The sequence below is a fragment of the Macaca mulatta genome, chromosome 4 (genome assembly GCF_049350105.2).
Source record: "Macaca mulatta isolate MMU2019108-1 chromosome 4, T2T-MMU8v2.0, whole genome shotgun sequence".
Lineage (NCBI taxonomy): Eukaryota > Metazoa > Chordata > Mammalia > Primates > Cercopithecidae > Macaca > Macaca mulatta.
In genome coordinates this window covers 101,371,198-101,394,233 of record NC_133409.1, presented here as the reverse complement: position 1 = coordinate 101,394,233, position 23,036 = coordinate 101,371,198, and the positions used below count along the sequence as shown (strand labels likewise).

At 36.9% G+C, this 23,036-nt stretch overlaps 1 long non-coding RNA gene across 1 annotated transcript in view; it reads right to left on the bottom strand.

Moving 5' to 3' along the window:
- Positions 1-23,036, bottom strand: part of LOC144340663 (uncharacterized) — a 63,069-nt gene that overhangs the window by 21,559 nt on the left and 18,474 nt on the right. The window contains exons 3-4 of the long non-coding RNA XR_013416908.1: positions 19,361-19,439; positions 6,229-6,293 (exon numbers count right to left, since the gene is read on the bottom strand). This is a non-coding gene — a long non-coding RNA (uncharacterized LOC144340663). The remainder of the gene's footprint in view (positions 1-6,228; positions 6,294-19,360; positions 19,440-23,036) is intronic.

The window sequence follows — 23,036 nt, the reverse complement described above, 5'->3', positions numbered from 1 at the left end:
CCTCTGCTCTTAGAGAAAAAATGCATTCCTCCTTTTAAAACCTTATCTATACTATAGTCTTATTCTTGTCCTCATAGCCATTCATCTATTACTTATCAATTTTTATCATTCATCTATTACTTATCAGATATCAAGTAATAGCCATTCATCTATTTTTTTTATCAGTTTTTCCTCACATGCTAACCATCTCACTTCTCACTGATTCCTTTCCCTTGGCCCTCAAACATAATTATGTGCCTTTAAACACAAAATAATATCTACTACGTCTGTGGGCTTCTAGCCATGGTTTCCTGTTCTTTCTCTTCTGTATGGGTTTCTATCCCTTGCTTCCTTGACAACTCCTGACAGACCAGAAAAAAGCAGTCTCTCTTGACCCCCAAATCCCTCTGAACATATCATCCTCTCACTCCTCATTTCTTCTGTTCTCCACCAAGACCATAGAAAATATAGCAAATGCTGCTTGTCTCCACTTTCTCATTCCCATTTACTTTTCGTTTCATTGTAATCTAGCTGCCTTGGAAAGGCTACAAATGATTTTCTAAGTGCCAATTTCAAGGGATAGTTTAAATTCCTAATCTTTGTGACATTTGATACTGGTGATTACTCCCTTTTCATTGAAAAGCACATTTCTTTAGCTTCTGACATTACCCCCTCTTAGTTCTGACTTCTAAAATCTCTTTCTCTCTCAGATTGATTCTTCCTCCCACATCTGTTCTTTAACTGTTACTGTTGTTTGAACTTTTGTCCTTGTTTCCTTTTATCATACTATCTGGTCCCAGAGTAACTTCATCCCTAGGCATGACTTCCATTATCTTGTATCCGTGAATAATCCCCTAAATCTAAAGTTTCAAGCATGGCCCTCTCCTTAGTTTCTAACACTGAAAAACTCAGTTATCTTGGATCTAAAGTGTTATTTCCAAAATGAATTTATTATCTTTTTAATGAAAGCTCTTCCTTCTCTTCTATCCTTGGCTGTATTAAGGGAATCTTATCCATTTTGTCCAGTGTTTTCCCAGCTTCCCAGATGATAAGTACCACCCCAGCCCTTGTTATATAATCAGACTACCAGGCCTCTTGCCTGGAAAATCTGATGTGTTTGTCTGCAGTGGGAAGTCTGGGAAGCACTAATGGGACTGCGCATCATTCTTGTTCTCTCCATTTATGTCACTCCTCCCTCACCCATTTTGTTACTGGGATATGCCCATTGTTGTGTGTCTGTTGAGAAACTGTCAAACACACCATTCTTCTCCATCCCCACTGTTACTGCTTTAGTTTTGACCTTCATGAACAGTTTAGTGCCTTCAGTTTAATCCCCTATAATCCCATCCCCCACCAGCCTCTGGGATGCTTATCTTATATTTCTCCCTGGGTAGGAGCCTTCAAGGAATCCCTAGTTCATGAAGGGTGAAGTCCAAGTCTTTAGTCAAGTACCTCAATGGTTACTCTCTGCTTATTCTCCAAACCCAAACATCATTATTTTCATTTCACTAAACGTCCATAAGTTCTTTATCAGCCGTATTCACTCTCACCCATGTTTCCTCTTCCTGAAACACAATCCCTCATGCTAGCTTCTTTCTATTGTCAAAGCAGTTGTCCTTGAGACCCAATTCAAATACATTAAAACATGGTTATTTGGAATATAGTAAGTACACAGTGATTTTTGTCTGACAATTCCTCATGGAATTTCTTCATTAGTTTAATACTGGAGGCAACTTTTCATGCTCTTGCCAAGGGAGTGGTATTTCACTGAAGAAATATAGATAATTGTAGCTCAAATTTTAGCCTCAGATAGGTTTGAGGTCAATTCCCATTATTTCCATTCAATGACTCTATGATTTTGGGAAAGCTCTTTAAACTGCCTAAGCCTCAAGTTCTCATCTGTAAACATAGAGATGAAAATAGTGAGATTAAATATCATAGCGGAAGAAAGAAATGTGTTGAGCCCAGTTCCTGCCACAATTGGGGCTCCAGAATTTTCATATATGGTGATAATTTATAGCCCATATCAGAACTCTTTTGAGAATGAAAGAAGATGATATTAATAAGTTTTCCAGGAGACAGTTGTAAACCAAGACTGCCCCACGACAAAGGACACATGGTTACCTTATAAATAGAAGGGACTTTGGGTTCATACTTTGTTTGGAAGAGGGATGGTGGCTAAAGGGCTTCAAGTTGTGTTGGCACTTCTACTATTTTTACCTATACTTTATGTTTTGGGGTAGGGTTTGGGCGAACGAAAGACTCACTTTGTACCATTTTTCTTGGCATATGGTAGGTAGCACAATATCCTCAGTCTTTATAGTGATTGATCTAGGAACTTGCCTTGGCCATGCCTGTTTCTATTTTCACTTTAAGCCTATACTTTGAGGTCCTGCCTCAGACTTTAGCCTTTCCACTCTCTTAGTCTCTCTGGGTTGGACATTGAGCTGCTGGCTTTTTTGTAGGGGATATCTGTTGTTCTTTGGGGACTGGAAATGAGGCCTCACCTACTCTGTCTTCTGGGGTGAGACATCTCGCTGAGGCTGTTTCTCAGTTTTTCAGTCTTCACTAAGCAAGGGAGGCTCCATTCTGCATGTCTGGCTGCTAGGGCTTCCTCTCACCTAGCAGGTAGATGTTCTGGGGTTAGTGACGAAGTGACTTAACCCCCTGCAATTTTCCATGGTATTCACAAATGATGGAAATTTGTCGCACTCTCCTGGAACTTTCTAATACCAGGGAGCATTCATGCCATCATTCATAGCCCAACATCACACCTATGCTGGCTCAATGGCTTACCAATTGTGGGAAGATAAATTGCAAGTCCTCAGCCTAGTCATTCTCAATCTTGTTTTGAGAGGGCAAGACATATAGGGGAAGTGGGAGGATCCTTGTTTCTCCCTCTCACTCCCTTACTCTGTATTAGGGAACCTCCTCACATGCTGTCACAAAGCCTTTTGCTTCCCCACAACCCATCCCCCATGTGATTTCAAGTAACTATGCCTTTTCTTTTTTTTTCTTTAAAAAGTTATTTTATCCCATGAACTATTCTCTTGGATGCCTTTTCTTGTCTGTCTCACTCACCAAACTCTAAGCTTCATGAAGGCAAAATGTATTTCTTATTTTTCTTTTCACTTCCAGAATGTGGCACAATGACTGGCATCTATGGATTCTCAAAAGATGTTTAAATGGATGACTAATTATTACATGCAGAAAGCTCCGAGGAATGTTATGCTTTTGGTCATACCTCAAAGCAGCACTCTGATGAGCTAAGCTCATATCCTGTAATCTGGGATACATCATTAGCATGATGAAAAGTCTAAGTTGACTTTGACCTTTATTTATTTTTGTCTCTAAGCCACTTTTGCTTCTGAGCTTCATATGGAGAGAAGTCCAGTTCAGCACACTTGCCAACCAGAGACTCTGTAAGAACAGCGTCAGGGCAGCCAGACCTTGAGGCTTCTCACCTGCCTTGAGAGGGAAGTCCTCCTGTAGCAAACGGCAGAGGCCCTTCTTTTCTGGTATGACCTGCAACTCTAGAGACTCAAGAGAATTCATGACACTGCCCAAGGAGATGACTGACACAGCTGGAGAGTGACTTGGGCTCAGCAAACCCACTTATGAAATGATATTTTGGCTTTTATTTGGAATGATCCTATTTTCATTACAATTGTTTGTCACATTGTCCATCACTGCAAATTACCAAGACTGGGTGCAAATCAGAAGTTTCATAAATACACGCTAAATGACCCATGCATATCTTGACCCTTGTTTTCCTTATACATATGCATATTTAGTGCATAAACACCATATGACACTCTATTTTCAATCATTCTTTATGTCTACTCACCCATGAAAAATGTATCCATTTTATATTGTTCTCCAGTTACCAAACTAGGTGCTAGAGAATTTCAGATTCATCGAGTGTAGTCACAGACCTCAGAGAACAAATAGTTCTGGAGGGAAGGGGCAGAGAAATGAACAGAATGAATAATGAAATAGAAATAATTGATTCCAGATGATGGAATCAAGGAGTTCAAGGCTGCCATGGGCCAAGATCGTACCCCTACACTCCAGCCTTGGCAACAGAGCAAGACCATATCAAAAAAAAAAAAAAAAAAAAGAAAGAAAGAAAAGAAAAGAAAAGAAAAACAAAGGTCAAAAGATGTACCACAAAGCACATGAGAAGGATGGAGGAACCAATCCACTTGGAGGGTAAACGGTGGTGGTAGAGATATTAGGGAAGACTTACTGGCAAAAGGACACTGAACTGAAGCTTTCAAATGAACAGGAATTAGGAGGAGGGTGCTTGGAAAAGGGAAGAACATTTCAGGCAGGAGGACAGCATAAGAAAATCCATAGGAAAAGCACGGCATTGTGTTTAAAGGAATAGGAAGTGATTGAGCATTGCTAGAGCCTCTTGTTCCAGCTAGAGAAGGGAAGGGGCAAAGCTAAGGAGCAGGGCAGGGTCAGACACAGTCCTCTCTGTGTTGGGGAGTCCTTTAAGAATGACTTTCCGTTTTGCAAAGAATGGTTTGCAAAAATGGAGCACTGTATCTGAGAGGAGAGGGATGGAATAGGGAAACACAAGCTTGCTTAGATGAAGAGGTGAAAGGAGAGTGACAGCTGATTCCTAGATGTCCAGTCCTGGTGACAGGTTAACTGGTGTGAGAGTGAAATAGCACAATGGTTAAAAGCATGACCTCTGGAACCAGGCAGCTCGAATTCAAATCTCAGCTTTGCCACTGCTAACTGTCTGCCTTTGGGAAGGTTACTTAACTTCTGTGCCATTGTTTCTTCATAGGATGGTGATAATAATAATATGTACTTCTTTTTTTTTTTTTTGAGATGGAGTCTCGCTCTGTCACCCAGGCTGGAGTGCAGTGGCACGATCTCAGCTCACTGCAAGCTCCGCCTCCCGGGTTTACGCCATTCTCCTGCCTCAGCCTCCCACGTAGCTGGGACTACAGGCGCCGCCACCTCGCCCGGCTAGTTTTTTGTGTTTTTGTAGAGACGGGGTTTCACCGTGTTAGCCAGGATGGTCTCGATCTCCTGACCTCGTGATCCGCCCAAAGTGCTGGGATTACAGGCTTGAGCCACCGCGCCCGGCCATAATAATAATATGTACTTCTTAAGATTGCTGTGAGGATCCAATGAGTAAATATGTGGAAACTGCGTTGAATCATGCCTGATACATAGAAAGTACTATAGAATTATTTACCACTTCTATTACAGGAGATGTTCTTTGAAAGGGGAAGAAGTTGAATTCAGTTTTAGATATGTTAATATTGAGAATCTGCGTGACAATATCCAGTAGGTATTTGGTTGGATATGTTCATCCAGAGTTCCAGGGAAAGGTCTTGACTAGAGATGTAGATATTTTGTTAATTCTAGCATATAAATAAGTCTGATTAAAATCATGAGAGTGGATATAATTCCTCAGGGAACAAGAGGAGAGTGAGGAGAGTAGGCCAAGGGTGGAACAGAGAGTTCTCCAAGATTCCTTACTATCCCTTGGGAATATTTGGAAATGGGTAGACATCATAATCATTAAGAAAGCCTGCTTCTCACCTCCTGCTTTAAATGTTATTTTTCTTTCTAGAACAATTAGTGATCTTACAGTGGCTATTTACAAACCTGAATTTTGTTATTGGAAGGATTTCAATAAGAGAAACTAGCAGATAAAGAAAATGCAATTTTGAAATAAATGATATAGGTAGAGTTGGAGAAGCAATCCTAGCAGGTTAACCAGGAAGTGAGAAAGCCAGCTCTTGAAAATGAAGAAGCAGAAACTCAGGGGGAATGACAATAAAGGGACTAGAATCACTCTAGGAGGCCCCTGCTGGCTGTGGGGAGAGGTCAGAACCATGAGCGAAGTCAGGAGAGTTTGAAGTGCAACTGGAGTCAGTGGGGAGACTCAGGTTAACAACACAACACTATGGTAACTAGGTTTTCTCAACCAAGGCTGGGACACAGTATGACACAGGGCAAATGTTTAAAATCACAACTGCGGTCAAAATCTAGGAAAGATGCTGGCCATTCCCTTCCTGGAATATGCAGTGCCTTGAACTACCTTCAGGTATTCTGAAAAAAGGCAAAGCTACCATAGGTGGCATGTTACAGACAAGTTATAAGCAGGAGACCAGGGAAAGAAGTGACAGGTGGGAGAAGCTGGCATTTCAGTTGTGTTTAACAATAAGCAAGTGAGTTGACTTGGGGCTGCATCTAATCTTCCCTCCCTAGAGCCCTTACCTTCAGTGGTCCAGTGGCATGTCCTGGGGTCCTTATCCCTTCAGGAGTAATTTTGAGCAGTGGAACTGGAGAGAGAGCACAAATTTATTTTTCTTATAAACAGAAATTCTCGCTGTGTGCTGTCAATATAGCTCTTTTACTAAGCACTAAATCCACCAGGAAAACATTAGTTCAAGCTTGAATTCCAATATGATAGCTTGGAAAAAAATGGGGATGGGTAACTCAGGCCCCAAATAAAACAGACCAAACTCTAAGCAGCCCCAGTGATTATGTGTGTATTTACATCTATGCTTCTGAGGAGGTAAGTAATCCATACACTTCCTGCAGCTGGCGACTTCATGTTATAGCATTAGGAAAAGAAATAGCATTTTGCTATGGGGCAGTTATAAAATAAAATGAACTCTTCTTCCTCCACAAATGTTCTACTGTTGGCCAATCAGTCCCATCTCTCTCTCTCTCTCTCTCTCTCTCTCTCTTTCACACACACACACACACACACTCACAATTGCAGTCACTTAAATTTTAAAGTCTTTTTGAATGGGAAAGTGAGCAACTCAAGTACTTTTTATCAAGTTTTCTGCCATTAAAATGCTTGAAGCTAGCAAAGGTGAAGGGAAGAGATAACTCAAATCATCCAGGGCTTCGTTAAGCTATAGCTTGCTGAGGACAGTTTCTTTTGGGTCTACCTTCACCAAAGAAATGCCAGTTTCTTTTTCGCCAACATATCTAAAGAAACCAATAGTAACCTTTGATGTGTCTCCCTGGGCTCTTGAACAAGCATTTAATTGAGAGCTTCTTAATTGGTAAATGTTCAGATCTGAGTATGTCACCTGGGCCACTGAGGCCTCCATGCCTTGGTAGCACAATTCTTTGCAAATAAACAAAACTTTGAGTTCCTGGAGAAAAATGCAGCTTACACAGCACTTAGGAACACTCAAAAGGCCTCTGTTCTCTCTCCATACTAATGTGGTTTCACAAGAAGACCAAGATTATTTTATTGCCCCAGGATGCCAGGAAATTTTCATTTGGCTTCCTCAGATCTTTGGGATAAAAGTGGGACAGTAAGGAAAAGAATTCCCTTTGCTGTCTTAGATTTCTGTTCTCCAAGAAAATATGTTTTTTAAGATCAGATATTCTCGTTTATTTTTAGCTTTGGTAACTGTATTATTTTACATCCCCCAGTTTCATTTCTTTTTTCAATGGAATATCTCCCCCTCTACTTCTTCCTGTTTTGGATCATTTCATGGGATTCTACTTTTGGCTAAAATACAGGTAGTATCTTTCACACATCATAGGCTTATTGACTTCATGTTCCCTCAACTTAATGGAAATGAAGAACCCAAGTATTTCCTACTTAGAAGCTATAATGACAACTAAAAACTAACAAAATAAATATACTTTCTAGTACACCCTTAAACAGTACATACTAGAAGTTTGTGAGGTGTGAGCTGTAAGAATAAGGTTGAATTTGTCCACTGGATAGCTTATAAACAAGTGCTTCTCTGACCACCCTTCATAACGTTGCACTCTCTCTGCCTCCGTCACCTTTCCTCTTCTTAAATTTCCTCAGAGCATGCAACACTTAACATAGTATTTGCTTATTTATTTCTCTGTCTCTAACCACTAGAATGGAATTTACATAAAATTAAGGGTTGGATTTTATTTCTGCTATATTTCTGGCACTCATGAACTATATGACAAATGAATGAATTTGTGTTTTTGAAGAAACTAAATGCTGACTTTAAACCTTAAACCAGTTTCAAAAACTCTATTATTCCATTTCTTAAGCCCTCATCTTAAATAATTCTGGCTCGGATTTGTAATAAAATATTTAATCAATTCTAGAAGCAATGAGAAAGAAGAAACAAACCTGTAACCTTACTCTTATTACTGAAGGGAGGGAAAGGAATCTCTTTCTCCCTCTTTCACAGAGAGCTCTAGTGTTCAGATTCTCACACACATGGACTAGGTTCTCTGTATTTTCATATCCTGGCACCGGCTGCTTAGCTTTGTTTCCCAAGTTTTCTTGTAATTCTGCAAGAATATCTGGCTTGAGAAATTTATCTATTAAATGGTCTTCCAAAATATATCAACATTTGGCAAAAAACAGGAAAGAAAAAATATAACTTGCCACTTTGAATTCATTTGGGAAGGAAATGGGGTGTAAATAATAAATCACAATAAAATTAACATATATGTACATGTTTCATATATATGTTAATTATAATAAGTTCACTAAATGTTTATATATAAATATATAATTATAAATATATATGTAAATTCACACCCATTTTTCTCCTAGGTTATTCAGTATTTCTTTTTCTCTTCAACTATTCTTCAAATGCTCAAATGAAAGATTTACCTGCATACTGAATAAACATGTTCTATATGGGATATGCATAATAAATCTTATTAAAAAGGAAATTTATGCTAACTTGATTTCCTCCTGATTACTCTCAAAGCTTTTCTATATGCGTTTTACCATAAATTTAATAAACTGCTTTCTTGACTTTGAAAGTTTGCTCCTCAAATATTTGAATTTTATTAGTTCTTCATTATGTGCTAGGCAGCTCCATACAGATTGTGTAACTTGATGTTCACAACTAACTTGTGAGGTAGACACAACACAGAATCTGGGATTCTGAAATTTGGAGAGATTAAGTTACATACCCAAAGTCACACACAGAACAAGACACAGATCTAGGATTCAAATCCAGGTCATCCTGGCTTTAAATCCTATGCCTCTTCCTCCTGTATGTTACACCTAGCATCTGACTTCCTATATAATCACACATTTGTTTGTCATCCTATTGAGGCCTGGGGAAGTGCCAGATGACTAGAAAACCCAGATTAGTTAAGACAGCGCTGACCTAGAAGAGAAGTTATTCTTTGTAGAGTTTGGTTTTCTTACGTGTAGAATGAACATGGAGGATTTTAAGGCCTCTTTCAGTCCTAATATTCTACAGTGAAACAATGGTCTTAATTGGAGTCAATTAAAATAAAAATATGATTTTAAAATGTTAAGTGGTTCGGTGTTAGAAATCAAATTCCAGATTTACATTATTCAAAAAGGAGAAATATGTAAAAACAATAATTATTAAAAAGTGTTCATATAAACTATAGTTATAAATTTAAATCTGGATTAAATTTTTAAAATTTTATTCATATAAAGTTGGGACAGTAACAACCGTAAAATGCTTTATTTAAAAAAAAATGTCTGACTAGATTCTCCTGATTTTTACCATTTCCTGAAAGAAACAGAGAAACTCCCAGGCCTGGCTTTAGAAACCAACACAGTTTCTTCCAAGAAGGGGCAAGTCATGCCTGATGTGATACATTCTGAAATGCAAGCACTGCTCTGGAATCTGGAGGGCTGCACATGAAGTCTGCACGGCCACCTCCTGGTATCCATTTTGTTCTCTAAGGTTTGACAAACAAATGCCCCTCCCCCAACTCCTGACACTTTCAAACTGGTGAAGAGGGCATTGTGTCTTATTTAAAAAGAAAAGGACTGTTCCAACACCTTCCTGATAATTAATCTATGGTAAAATGTAGGTTTAATACCACAGTTTCATTTTCATGTTGAGGCTAATGTTCTTTGACCTGAAGTTTTGCCTTTCCCTTTGAATGGTCTCGATTATTTTTAATGTCCTTTGACTGCCCTGCTGTTCTATAAATCACATTGGTGCTTTCTTTCTTTTAATCATGCTTATATATACTACAATATTTTCCACTAAATATAGACATATTCTTTATAGCTTCTTAAAGTACTAACAACCTCTTAAAGCACTAGTAACCCAATACAAACATCTAATAGAATTATAGTAATCCAAGTTAAAAAAAAAGTTAAAACTTTTTTTGAATTCATTTTCTTTGAGAATGTTACTATTTTTGTCTAGTGGAGGTTTCATTTTTGAGGAGGATGGTGGAAGAAAAATCTCAACAGACTTTTAGCATAAACATACCTTTAAAGAGACAACATATAGTATAAGAAATGAGAAAAACAGGAGATCCATTTTATTGGCGAGATACATAAATTAGTGTCTGGATTTGCCAAGATAGCACTGACATTGTGAAATCTGACATTCAGAATGGCTAAGATTACACACTACTCATATGTTATTTAAAGACGATCCTTGCTTTCAAAAAGCATCACCCCAAATCATACTTTCCATCCAGAAATTCTTCTACCTAAACATTCCAGAGACTTTCAAATGGAAATAGTCTCCATAATGCAATATTTGTAGGGGCAGGGTGAGGCCAAAATCTCAGGGGGAAAATGTACTTTAGCATCTTTATCAAAGTAAGTAAGACTTCAGAAGGAAAATCCCCATGCATTTGTTGTTAAAATCAGTTCATACTCATCTAAATATTTTAATGAAATAATCTTAAGTCAGGATGAAGCATTTATTTTATCATTTGAAGAATTAAATCCAGAATAAAAGTCAGAGCCTTTCACTGAACAGGTGAACAAAGTATACCTGAGACAAATAATCCCATCTACTGAATACAGCCTACACTTTCTAATGTAGTTAGTAAAGTAAAATTATGTACAAAAAATACAAAATACAATAGTCAGCAAGTTAAATCTTTTAATAATGGTTTCATTTTAAAATTACAGTAAATGGAGAAGTCCTTTACACAAATGTCCCAGTGAGTTCACACACACGCACGCATAAACACACACACACCCTTTCCAACCCTGCCAGATTTACCTATGGTTTAGGAGGGTAAGATTTTCATCAGGTTATAGAATTAAGCCTAACCTTACCTTCTCATGTTAAGTATTTGTTCTGACATATGTTTTTTTTTTTCTTCCAACCTTGTCAGATTTTTTTATTCCATTTTTATAGGACAGCTTTGACTCTGCACTAAACCATGCCACTAACACGTTACTTAATCTAACTGGCACATTGTAAAATTTTACACATGCGCTCATCCAGATAATTACACAATTAATTTTCACTTAGTTCAGCTGAAACAGGGATAATGAAATTTCCACTGGTGTACTGTTACGTCCAGGGGCCAAGGGTCAGTTTCCTGTTTGGATAAGGGTGAGTTTAAAGAGGATTTCTGACAGTCTCCTTACTTCAACTGGTTCTAAAAACATTGCAATGGAATTTCAATTTACAGCTAAATTCAATGAAAGGAGCAGATGTTGGGAGTGTGCCACCACCCTGCGAGAGCTGCCTTCCACACAGGTGCTCACAGGGAGCCATCAGCTCCGGCTTTAAAGACATGTCCCTTCTACCTTCCATTCTGTAGTGAAAAAGTGGATGACAGACACTTGGAATTCATTTTTCCCTTAAGGTTTAGACTCTGCTGAGCCACAGTGCAATATTAGAGCAAAGTTTTCAGTTCTCACTGCTTTAATTCTAAAGGAAAACAGTAGAATCCTAATGACTAATTTGTTTCCAGGATACTGAAATCATATTCTTGTGAAATTTCTTAGTACAAAAGAGGCCCAAGGTCTAGGTTTTCCTGATGGTAAAAGTGGGGAAATTTAAGTGTAAATCTTTATTTTTCCTTGATAGTCTGTTTGCTTGTTTTGCCATAATTTCAAGGTTTAAGTGTCATCCTTATGACTGAGTATTTTATAAACAGCAGTGAAACATGTCCAACATGGAAAATATGGATGTGTTAGCAAATCCATTTTCCTTCCTTAAAATATTATTTTCACTGAAGAATCAGACATACTGCTATAAATTTACATGTTACTGAAAGAGGAACTGGGTTCTAACATGAATCAACTTTATGTTAAATCACCATGTGTGTAAAGTATTCATTGTCTGGTGGGTGACAAAAATGCCTCACTACATCACATCTGTTAATTAATAAAGTCTTGGTGAATACACTGTTTTGGTGTCAATTCCTGTCTAGGTTAACATTAAGGGTGAAGAATTGCTTTTATAGCTGAATCCAAATGCCTTGAACATTGCCATGTAAAGAAAGGGTATTAGATGTTTACCTGTATGGCTAACAATGAAAATTACTAAAAAGAATACTAGAAAGTACAATATGTTACTATTAATAGCCAAACATTTTTGTTTTTTTCTAACTGCATTGATAAACGGATATGTTAAAACTCAAGAAATAGAGGTTTTAGATGGTAGTAGTATACTGTATTAATTCCATATTCTCCAATAAAATATGAAATAAGTGAACTTTATTCTAAAATAAGTGAATTTTACATATATCTAAAATAGTTTAGGAGAAACGGCCAATGCATCCAGGTAAAGTACACATTTCTCTTCCTCTTTATATGCAAGTTAGTTAGCGGAACTCTGCCCTTCATCCTAAACACCAAGCATGCTTTTGCCTTTAGTTCTTTGTGCTGGTTATTTTCTTTGCCTGGAATCCTCATGTTCCCAATAGCTACAAGATAAACTTTCTCACTTTTTCCAAGTGTTTGCTTAAATCTCCCTATACCATGAAGTCTACTCTGACTTGAAATTGCAACTCACACTGCTTTACTCCCTTACTGGGCACTAACTCTACCAGACCCCCTTACTCTGATCTGCTTTTCTTTCTTCATAGCACTTACCTCATTTGAATATACTGTACAATTGATATATTTATGATATGCCCATTGTTTATTGTCCTCCAAAGAAATGTAAACTCCAAGATGCAGGGATTTTTGTTTTGCTCACTGTCAGATCCCAAGAACCCATAATGGTTCTTGGTGTGTACTTGGTGAACATGTATTGAATGATTAGATAAAAGAATAAGCTCTGTAAAGCTAGGTGTTATTTCTCATTTACTCTTTGCTGCAATCAAAGAAACTAACACAGTCTCTAACAGATATGAGAGGTCCACTTTTTATTATGGAGTGAGTGAATACATAACCAAATGTAGTCATTTTGCTTTTATATGCTGGAGATGCTAAATATTCTGGGAAGTCTGGTTACTTTTAGATCAATGAGTGATCATCTCAAGAGCATAAAAAGTAGTAGGAAACAACCTTTCCATCTGCAGGTAACTCTGGGTTAACAGAACATGCAAATCTGCTTTGCTCTTGATTTATTCCCTATCTTGAGCCAGTCACTAAATTTGCTTTGAGTTCACAGTTTTTCACTCTGTTATTCATGCACACGTTCTGAAGCATCAATTGCATCTTTAATATGTTTTAATGCTATGGCAGATTCTAAGGATCAGAAGACTACTTTTCTGGCTTTTGGGCCAGACTTGGGGGTGGCAATTTAATATAAATTATTACACATAAATAATATACTTTTATACTTTTAAGAAAAATACCACAATGCTTTGGTTGTGTTTAGTGGATGTAAGAAAAGAGTTAATTCATTTCTGGAAATATCAAGATTGCAAACCTGTATTCCTTTTCAGGGAGATAATAGCTTTTGACCTGAGTAATCTTGAAGCATCCGTTAGATTTGTGTGATGCTTATGCTGCTGATGAACAAGTCATAGCATGGGCATAAGAAGTGGTCATTGAAGGAGCAGCTGTTGAAGGATGGGGTACTCTAGTAACTTTTCATTTGGGGATAGGGAAGGAATTCTTATATCTTTTCTAGCTAGATAGAACACAAACATGTCACGGGTCACGTTTATAAATAAAATTAAGAACATGTTTCTTGTGAGCTCTTTCTAATCTGTCATGTTGTTTTCACTGAACTCTAGTTCTATAACATCAATTTGAAGTAAAGCTAAAGAAGAAATGGATTATTTTGATGCTGGTGCTCCACCTCTCACTGTCATCCCATGCTTGAATGGTTTGCATTTTATTGCAATGCCACCTGTCTAGAAAAGCTCAGGTCAACCTTGAGCTTAGCTAGCTCCATGATGAGGAAGTACAGAGTCCAATAAAACTCAGTCCCCCATTAGACCACGATTCTTAGCACTTCTGTTATAACTACTAACACTTCTCTCCCTCTACCAGCTACCTCGCATAAGATACATATCTATTGAGTTCATTTTTTTCTTCCATTGGCAAGCTAAGCTTTTTTTTTTAACAAAAGAAACCTTATTTAAAAATATTTTTACACAGCTTTTTAAGGAAAAGCTCTTTAGTTAACTGTGTGTAGAAATGAAAAAATTTAATACATAATATTAGTATAACAGACCTCTAAATATTAAATACATTGGCAAAATAAAATGGACTTAAAATGCGAATGAATCTTAATGCTCTGCTATTCTCTGTAAGAATATTTACTTTCTGTTTTTCTTATTCTTTATAGTTGAGAATGACAATACACCTTTATGTATTGTCTGGACCCCAATTTATAATGGATCCTCTTGGCAAGATCTGTTCAGAATATTTTTAACTGCTTGATACCCTAATCAATTAGTACCTTGAGCATCAGTTTTCCCCTTCTTCAGTCCCTAAATTCACTGAATTTTCTGAGATCACACATTCAATTCTCATTGACATTCTGTACCATTAGCCAAGGTCTTCAGGAAATTTAGATGAGGGCGAAAACATCACATATAAATGAACAGTGTTTTAGGTCTCTGTTCTTTATATATCACTGAAAACTAGGTGATGGATTTGCAATCCCCATGGCCTTTATCTGTCAGTTCTTAATAGAATCACTACATTGCTTCCATATGTTCAGTTATTACACTTCCTCTGTTTCATTTTGGCCCACCTCCATGCTCTGTGATTATCTAGTGACTTTCCAGTGGAATGTTGGGAGCCTCACTGAAACTTGCCATGTTGTGAATTAAGTCCTTCTTTGTTTGGGATTGTATCAGCTCTACTAGTAAAAATCACTCTGCTAAATAAATACATATCTCCAATTATTCTTTTTATTTTTTTTTCTTCATAACACAAAAACATTTGTCCATTTCAAATGAGATAATCAGTTTTTCTATTTTTAAGTTGCCCACTGTCTGGATATCATCATAGGCATCAAGTACACATGGGATTCTCAAAGTCTCTTCCTCCTTTTAGTAGATTTAATAGTGTCTGCCTCCAATTAATGTCCACCTGGAACCTCAGAACATGACTGTACTTGGAAAAAGGGTTATTGCCAATGTAATTAGTTAGGGATCAAGATGAGATAATACTGGATTAAGGTAGGCCCTAAGTCCAACGAGAGTGTCCTTATAAGAGACAAAAAAAAAAAAAAAAAAAAAAAAAAAAAAAAAAAAAAAAAAAAAGGATACAGAGAGGCACAGAGAAAAAGGTAGTCTAGAGATGGAAGCAAGATCAGAACAATGCATATACAACAAGGAACTCTAACAATTGCCTACAACACCAAAAACTAGAGAAGAAATACAAGATGATTTCTCCTTCAGAGCGTCCAGAAAAACCAACTCTTCTGACACGTTGATTTCAGATTTCTCCAGAACTGTGAGAGAATAGGTTTATGTTGTTTTAAACCAGCCACTTTGTGGTAATTTGTTACAGACATTACAAGAAACTTCCTCTATCTGTTTTGTCTGTATCTGATCAACCCACTCTGTCCTTCTCACTTTGTTTCAATTCTGCTCAGACTGCCTTGGAATATTGTTCCTATATCTGAAAACATATTTTATTTATTTTATTTTTCTGAGACAGGGTCTTACTTTCTTGCCTAGGTTGGAGTACAGTGGTACAACCACGGCTCACTGCAGCCAGGACCTCCCAGGCCCAAGCAATCCTCCCACCTCAGCCTCCTAAACAGCTGGAACTACAGGTGCATGTCACCATGTCCAGCTAATTTTTTAAATTTTTTGTAGAGATAGGGTCTCCCTATGTTGCTCAGGTTGGTCTTGAACTCCTGAACCCAAGCATCCTCCCTCCTCAGCCTTTCAAAGTGCTGGGATTACAGGCATGAGCCACCATGTCCAGCCCTGAAACCATATTTCAAAAGATGGACAAAGCAGTCCATCTTGGAAAGGGTGAGGAGTCTGGATATGTGAGTAGGTTAAAGGAAAAATGAGAGTCACCTGTATGTTTTTTTGAAAAATCATTGCAGCGTGGGCCAGGTGTAGTGGTTTATGGCTGTAATCCCAGCACTTTGAGAAGCCTAGGTGGGCAGATAGCTTGAGCTCAGGAGTTTGAGACCAGCCTGGGCAACATGGTGAAACACTGCCTCTACAAAAAATACCATCAAATTAGCTGGACGTAGAGGTGTGTGCCTACAGGCCCAGCTACTGGAGAAGCTGAAGTGGGAGGATCAGCTTGGGCCTGGGTGGTGGAGGCTGCAGTGAGCCGTGATTGCACCAATGAACTCCAACCTGAGTGATAGAGACAGACCTGTCTCAAAAAATAATAAATAAATAAATAAATAAAAATCATTGATGTATAAAAGCAGAAATTGCAATCTCATGTTAAAATTTAGGTAATATGTATTGAAACAATTTGCAAACAAGAAAACAACACGTAAATTTTGGTTATGGTTATTATTTAACCAGACCTAGATATTAGGGCCTAAGTATTTTTAAAAAATATCATTAGAGGGATTTTTTTTTAAATAAAACTTTTTATTAGTAAAATAAATTATAAATTTTCACAAGAAATCATGAATCATAAAATAGTCTTCGTGGAACCACTTAAATAGAAATGAGATGGCCACTGGCCAGATAGCCAGATTATCTGTAAATGGCTCAGGCATAAACTAGCTGAGTGATCTTGGGCAAGTGATCTAACTTCTCTGAACCTGTGTCCTAATATGGAAAAAATATACAAATAGTCATCTAGTGTGGTTGCTGTCAGGATATAAAAACACTTCCTGAGCTAGAAATCATTTTTACTCTAAATTTAAATGATTTTGCATGATGTCACTTCTTGACGTCTTCTGGGAAGTTATATCACTACCCACCACCTGCCTTTCTTGCTAGAGAACACAGAGGAGTTCCTAGCAATCCTTGTGGGGTCTTTAGTAATACTTCAAGTAGCTGGCTATACTGAACAGAGCAACTGTATTTCATGGTCCTTCATGTGACCACTGTGGATAGTTGATTCTGTAGACACCATGATCGGTATTTTTGTCTATTTCTGGACAAGGTTACTACTATAAGTTAGAATTTTTCTTTCATTAATTCATTAATTGGCTTTTGCGTTTCTGTTTTTTTCATGGTTTAAAAATGATAAATCAATCCAACATTATTATTCTTATCACTTTACCATTTTTGTTCAATTTGTTGTCTAGGTTTAAAAAGGCTGTTGTTTCTAGGGTTCTTATGAAATATGTTTATTTATTTGGGTTTTTGAATATTCTTCATTTGGTCTGGCTTTTAATAAATAGACACTTGAAAGTCAGGATGCTCTATACTTTGTTCTATATTATTCCAAATTAGTGTGTTTTTTTTCCTGTTTTTTCAAAAATTGTAATTAATGCTAAACAAAATACGATTATTTATTTATTCTTCATTAAGTTATAAAAATTGGAGGAGATAAATCAACTTTACACATGTTTAAGTTTATAGATTTTTAAACTTGGAATTGCTAAATGGCCAGACTTCCTTTTATTTTAAATATTTAACTAATTCTATCAATTCAACTTCTTGAATAGAAATTTCCAGTAAGAGGCTCCTGAAGACTTAATCATAATTAACCTCAGAGGGACCAGTTTGCCCACTCTTTAGGAATAGAAACTTTGTAATGCCCTTTTCTATCACTCTTCTACAAAAAGGAGGCCTTTCACATTTTAAATATTGGTTTTTGCTGCTTCTACACATGGCAAATTAATTTGGCTTTTATAATGAGGTGGAATGTTTCAAATCTAAATTAACACCTTTGGCTTTACTTTGTGAGAAGACCTACTCATTACTCTCTAGTAACTTAATGGCTGTTCTATTCTATGAACCAAAATAGTTTAATGTAATCTGACATTTATGACTTCCACATAATATCAACTGCTGAAGTTTGAAAAAAGGTTTCTATTCAGAAAAATCTCAAACTAATAAGCATGCACCCAATATTAAAATCGGGTCAGAGATCCTTTTCACTTTCATTACATATAATTTATGCCACTTGAATGTAGTTTAATAAGGTCATAAAAATGCCAGTTGTGGTATCTCATAATACTTTTTATAAACTGGTTTTACAGTCTCTCCTTTGTTCTAAAGTTCAAAGTGACAATTGCAACGCACAGGTTGCTTAGGGATTCTTGAAGTTTCTTTTGGAAAAATTGAATGGTGAATATGTAAATTATACATCCATGTATATGATACACAGCACTACTGAAAATGTATATAGTATCTACTTATAGGCCAAAAATATGCTATTTACTTATGAAACTTTTCTAAAAATGTAAAACTGTCTTTCAAAATCTTGGTAACTACTAAAAGACATTCTTTTTTTCCAGGTGCATTCAACTTGATGCTTTTTAATTAAAGAAAAAAAAGGAATTTAAGTAAAGGCCAGTTTTATATTATTCCTCTGACCCTACCCTCTTATTGAGATGAAATTAAAACCTCCCAACACTTACTCCTCACTTGGTCAATGTCAAACAATACTCTGAGGTGCTCTTACAATAGAGGCATTGTCAGCTTTCCATGACTTCATTCACTCTCTGACCACTGCCTTCCTTCCTGGATGAAGTAAATAGGGCTTTGTGAGCACTTCCCTTAAGTCATTTCAGAGGAGATAAATTAAATAATGGTTGCAATGTAATATTGTGATAGTGCTAAAATATTTCCTTCAAGTTTCAACTTTGAGCACAAGTTTCCAATAATATATAATTTTTCATTTGTTAGCTCAAACCTTTGGTTTTATTAAATTCTACAGCTGTACTCACTATATACGCATTTGGTGACCAACTTTGATATATTATAATAGTGCAGAGCTAAGACTTTTATATAAGAATAGAAAAAGTTTCAAAAATCACTACTGAATCAAACATGGATATTTAATACAATTTGCTTAAACACCAGTTGAGCAAAAGCTTGAGCAAGTGTTTCAGTTTTTGTGCCAACATTGAAATTGGTCTTCCCACAGCTTGCTTCAGCTTTCTGAAATCTTTCATAGATTTATTTTTATTATCAGTTAAAAGAATTATTTATAAAGACCACTATAAAATGTTACTAGTTAGTGTTCAACCACTTTATAGAAGTTTCAGTTAAATTGATAATTGGTGACTATGGACATATTCCTTAGAAATGATTTTCTCATTACATTGCTTTTCTCAGGGAGAAAAACACAAGGGTTTCAGTCAGAGGAATTGGGTTCAGGTCTTGTACTTACTAGTTACGTGATCTTGGACATGCTATTAAGCTCTGGGTTTTTACCTCCCCATCTGTGAAGTGGGAATAATGACAGGAATCTGTAAGATCAAAATCAAAACAAGATATAATGAAAACTAGAACACATATTATAGAAACAATGCATAACCATTATCATTATTATTAGAGGAAAATATGAGGTTGGTGCAATAAAACTTTTAATGGCAAAAACTGCGATTACTTTTGTACCAATCTACCTAATACATAACAACATATGAAGCAGTGAGTGTGATTCACTCCTGTTTTCTGCAGGATTCAATAAAGATTCTGCCTTCTCAAGTCAGACAGTGTTGCTTATTGAATATATCAATGCTAGCATCCAGGAAGGGGTCACTCTGGCACATGTGGGGCCTAGGAGCAAAAGTGATTGGAGGGAATTATCATGAAATTACCAGGATTTGGGGCCAACAGGACAGGAAGCTTCACTTTGAGAAGAGGAGCTGGCAACCAGGGAACACTGGTTCTGGGGCAGGGTCAGGACTACAAACAGCACATTATGACTATGTGGATTTAGGACAAGAACCAATATTTTCATTGGTCCAGGTATGCCAAATACAATCGTTTCATCCACCCTCAGTTGTATGTCCTTGAGTCTGGATTTAAGACACAGTCCTGATTTCCCAGCAGTACTGGCATTGAATTTATGCAGAAACATACTCTCCCTAACTTCATATAAACTTTTGGTTAGAAAAGACCTTTAGGTTTACAGCAGTCAGCTAGCATCCCTGTAAGGAGTGCAGAAAGAAACCTAGTAAATTTTCAGGGGAAAACACACTTTGAGTTATTAGATGAAACCAATACCTATAGTTATGTGAAATATATAATGTCTATTAAATACAAACCATTTGTGCTTACAAATGCTGTAGTTGAATGGTAGTTTCACTTGATCCTTCAGAAACAATTTTATATCATTTCAGACATGGCTTTTTCTTGAAGCCATCGTGGTAGTCAATGTTTTACTTTTTATTCCCATTCTCCCCTTCAGAGATGCTAGGTTCAGAAGTTATCACAGAGGCGGAAGGTCCATTATCAAGACCTAACTGAAGCAATGTTGTCAGAGGCCCCATATTATTTTGTACCTTTCTGAAAAATTGAAGCATTCACAACACCCAGAGAGAAAAAGTCATTAGGTGTGTATGGTGAAGGTTGACTAGGAGGAATTACTGTGGGTGTGATTGTAATAAATCTAAATTTATGGTCCAGCCATGTTGTTGCAAACTTACTTTGTTTCAGAAGAACTTAACAAGAAGGAAGCAACCTTGTATGATTAGTGACCAGTGAAATAACCTTAGGCTGCTTTCCATTGGACCTTGATGCCTGTTGCAGCTTCTTCTTTGGTGAGGAATCTCTGAAGCCTTAGTTATTTGGCATTAAAACTGTTTGAAAATCCTTATGAGCAATTTCCCAGCAATGTTCAAAGAACTTGGCACTTGGTCTTCTGAGTTACATGTTTAGGTTGCTCCTTCAGTCATTCTGAGGTTCTTATATGAAAAATGCATTAAAGACGTAGGCTACACAGCAAATGCTGAAATCACTAGCACCCTCAAGCTCCAAATTTCACAATGCTAAGGACAAAAGTTTTGAGGAAGAAACACAAGACCCATCCCAGAAATCAGAAAATTGGAAAAAGCATGTTCTTCCATGTATACCATCTACATTTTCCTCTACCTGGCTCTGTTTGAGAGTCTCCTTTGAACCTAAGCGTAAAGAGGAAGAGCAAAGAAAAGGAGCCTGAACAAAAATTTGAACTGAGAGAATCTAAAAGACTGAGAAGTGAGACTGGAAATAAGAGATACTTGGAGGAAACCTTATTACCATGATTTTAATTCATGAAGGTCAGTATAGTACAATGTAAGCAGCTCTGGATTTAGAGCTAGGAACACATAAGCCAAATCTGAGCTTTGACTCTTGCTAAAAGGTACTCAGGCATGACAATTGACCTCACTGAGCCTTAATTTCCTTATCTGTAAAATGGAGGAATAGCCCATGAATTACCAGGAGGTCATGTACATAAGGCACTCAGTACAGCAGTTGGTTCAGAGTAGATTTTCGATAATTTGTAACCACCTTGTCTGCAGGAGCTGAATTATTTCATGCTTTTTATATGGTGTAGGGAAGAGGTTCAAGAGGAATCCACTTCCTCACCACACAAAATTATCTTTTGTAATCACCCAAATCCCACTGAGTTAATTGTGAAAGTATTTACTCCTTGTATCTTTCAAAATCTATCTTAACTTCTCAGACGGTTTTAAAATCCCAAGCGCTGATAGAAGTTCTCACACTCAAACATTTTCCTTCATTGTTACAGACTTGGCTAAGTCTTGTACTATTCGGAAAGAAAAAAAAGAAAGAAAAAAAATGCTAAAACCCAGTCATGGGAAAATTACATAGACAACTAATTAATCTGTTTTTCTTCCTTACAGGAGATATTGACACAATGTCCATTCTTTATTGCATAAGATAACTCTCTGTCTTTAAAAGATTTCCAATTGTTTGAAGTCAAACTAAAAGTAGGCAGGGAAAAAAAGGCATTATCTAAAATATCTGAACTTGAATCTGGAAAGCAATCCTGAGTAATATTTATACAATGTTTTAGAATAACAGACTCATAGAATTTTCCAGTTGACTATCCTTTAAAGATAAGAGAATATTTATATTTGTTGGTGCTATGTCTTACTGTAAAAAAATTCTACTCAATTCAAAAGGCTTATAAAACAATGCTTTACTTATTGCCCACCACAACAAAGAAAGGTTTCATGCTCTTAACAAATGGGTTGGCATTGAGAGGACTTCAGTGACAATCTCATGATGGCTGAGCATCTCTTGTCAAGTCAAAGGATATATAGCAAGTTTTCTCTTTATTGAGTCATGATAGATAATCCATTTTCAAGTAGAATTTGGTCTCATACTCTTCATTAAGTCACTAAAATATTCAAGCCTAGTGGAAGAGGAATTAACTGGAGTTTTATAAGCTTAAGGTCTAATAGTAGATGTAGTAGACGATCTACAAAGAAGGCCACCAACTTTGTGTCTCTTATGCCTGTTCGTACACGACACTTCTTTCAAGAGGTGGAGACTCTCCTCTCTCCCCTTGCATCTGGGCTGACCTTGATCAATACAATGCAGCAAAAGTGACTCTGTGCTACTTCTGGACATAGACCTTAAGAGACCAGATGGCTTTTCCTTTTTCTCATTTGAATGGCTTCTATCTTGTAAGAAGTTTGAACTTCTTAATGAATAATGAGAAACTATTTAGAGAGAGAAGCCAAATGGAGAAATAATGAAGCACTCCACCTGATAATCAGCACCAAAGTCCTGGACATATTAGTGAGGCAGATTACCCAGCCCAGATGAGCTTCTAAATGTAAGCAGCTGCATGAGCAGCCTCAGTCAACACCATATGGAGCAGAAGAACCACTCATCTCAGCCCAGCTAACCCACAGAGAGGGAATTTTTGTTTGTTTAAAGCACAAAGTTCATGTGATTTGTTATAGATCAATAGAAAGAACAGTGAACATAACCTCACCAACAGTGTCAGTAAATGGAGGGTAGCAATTCTTAAATTTGAGCTTTGTAAATTGCATATATAAAAAATGTAAAGTTGAGCTTTGTAAATTGCATAAATAAAAAATATAGTC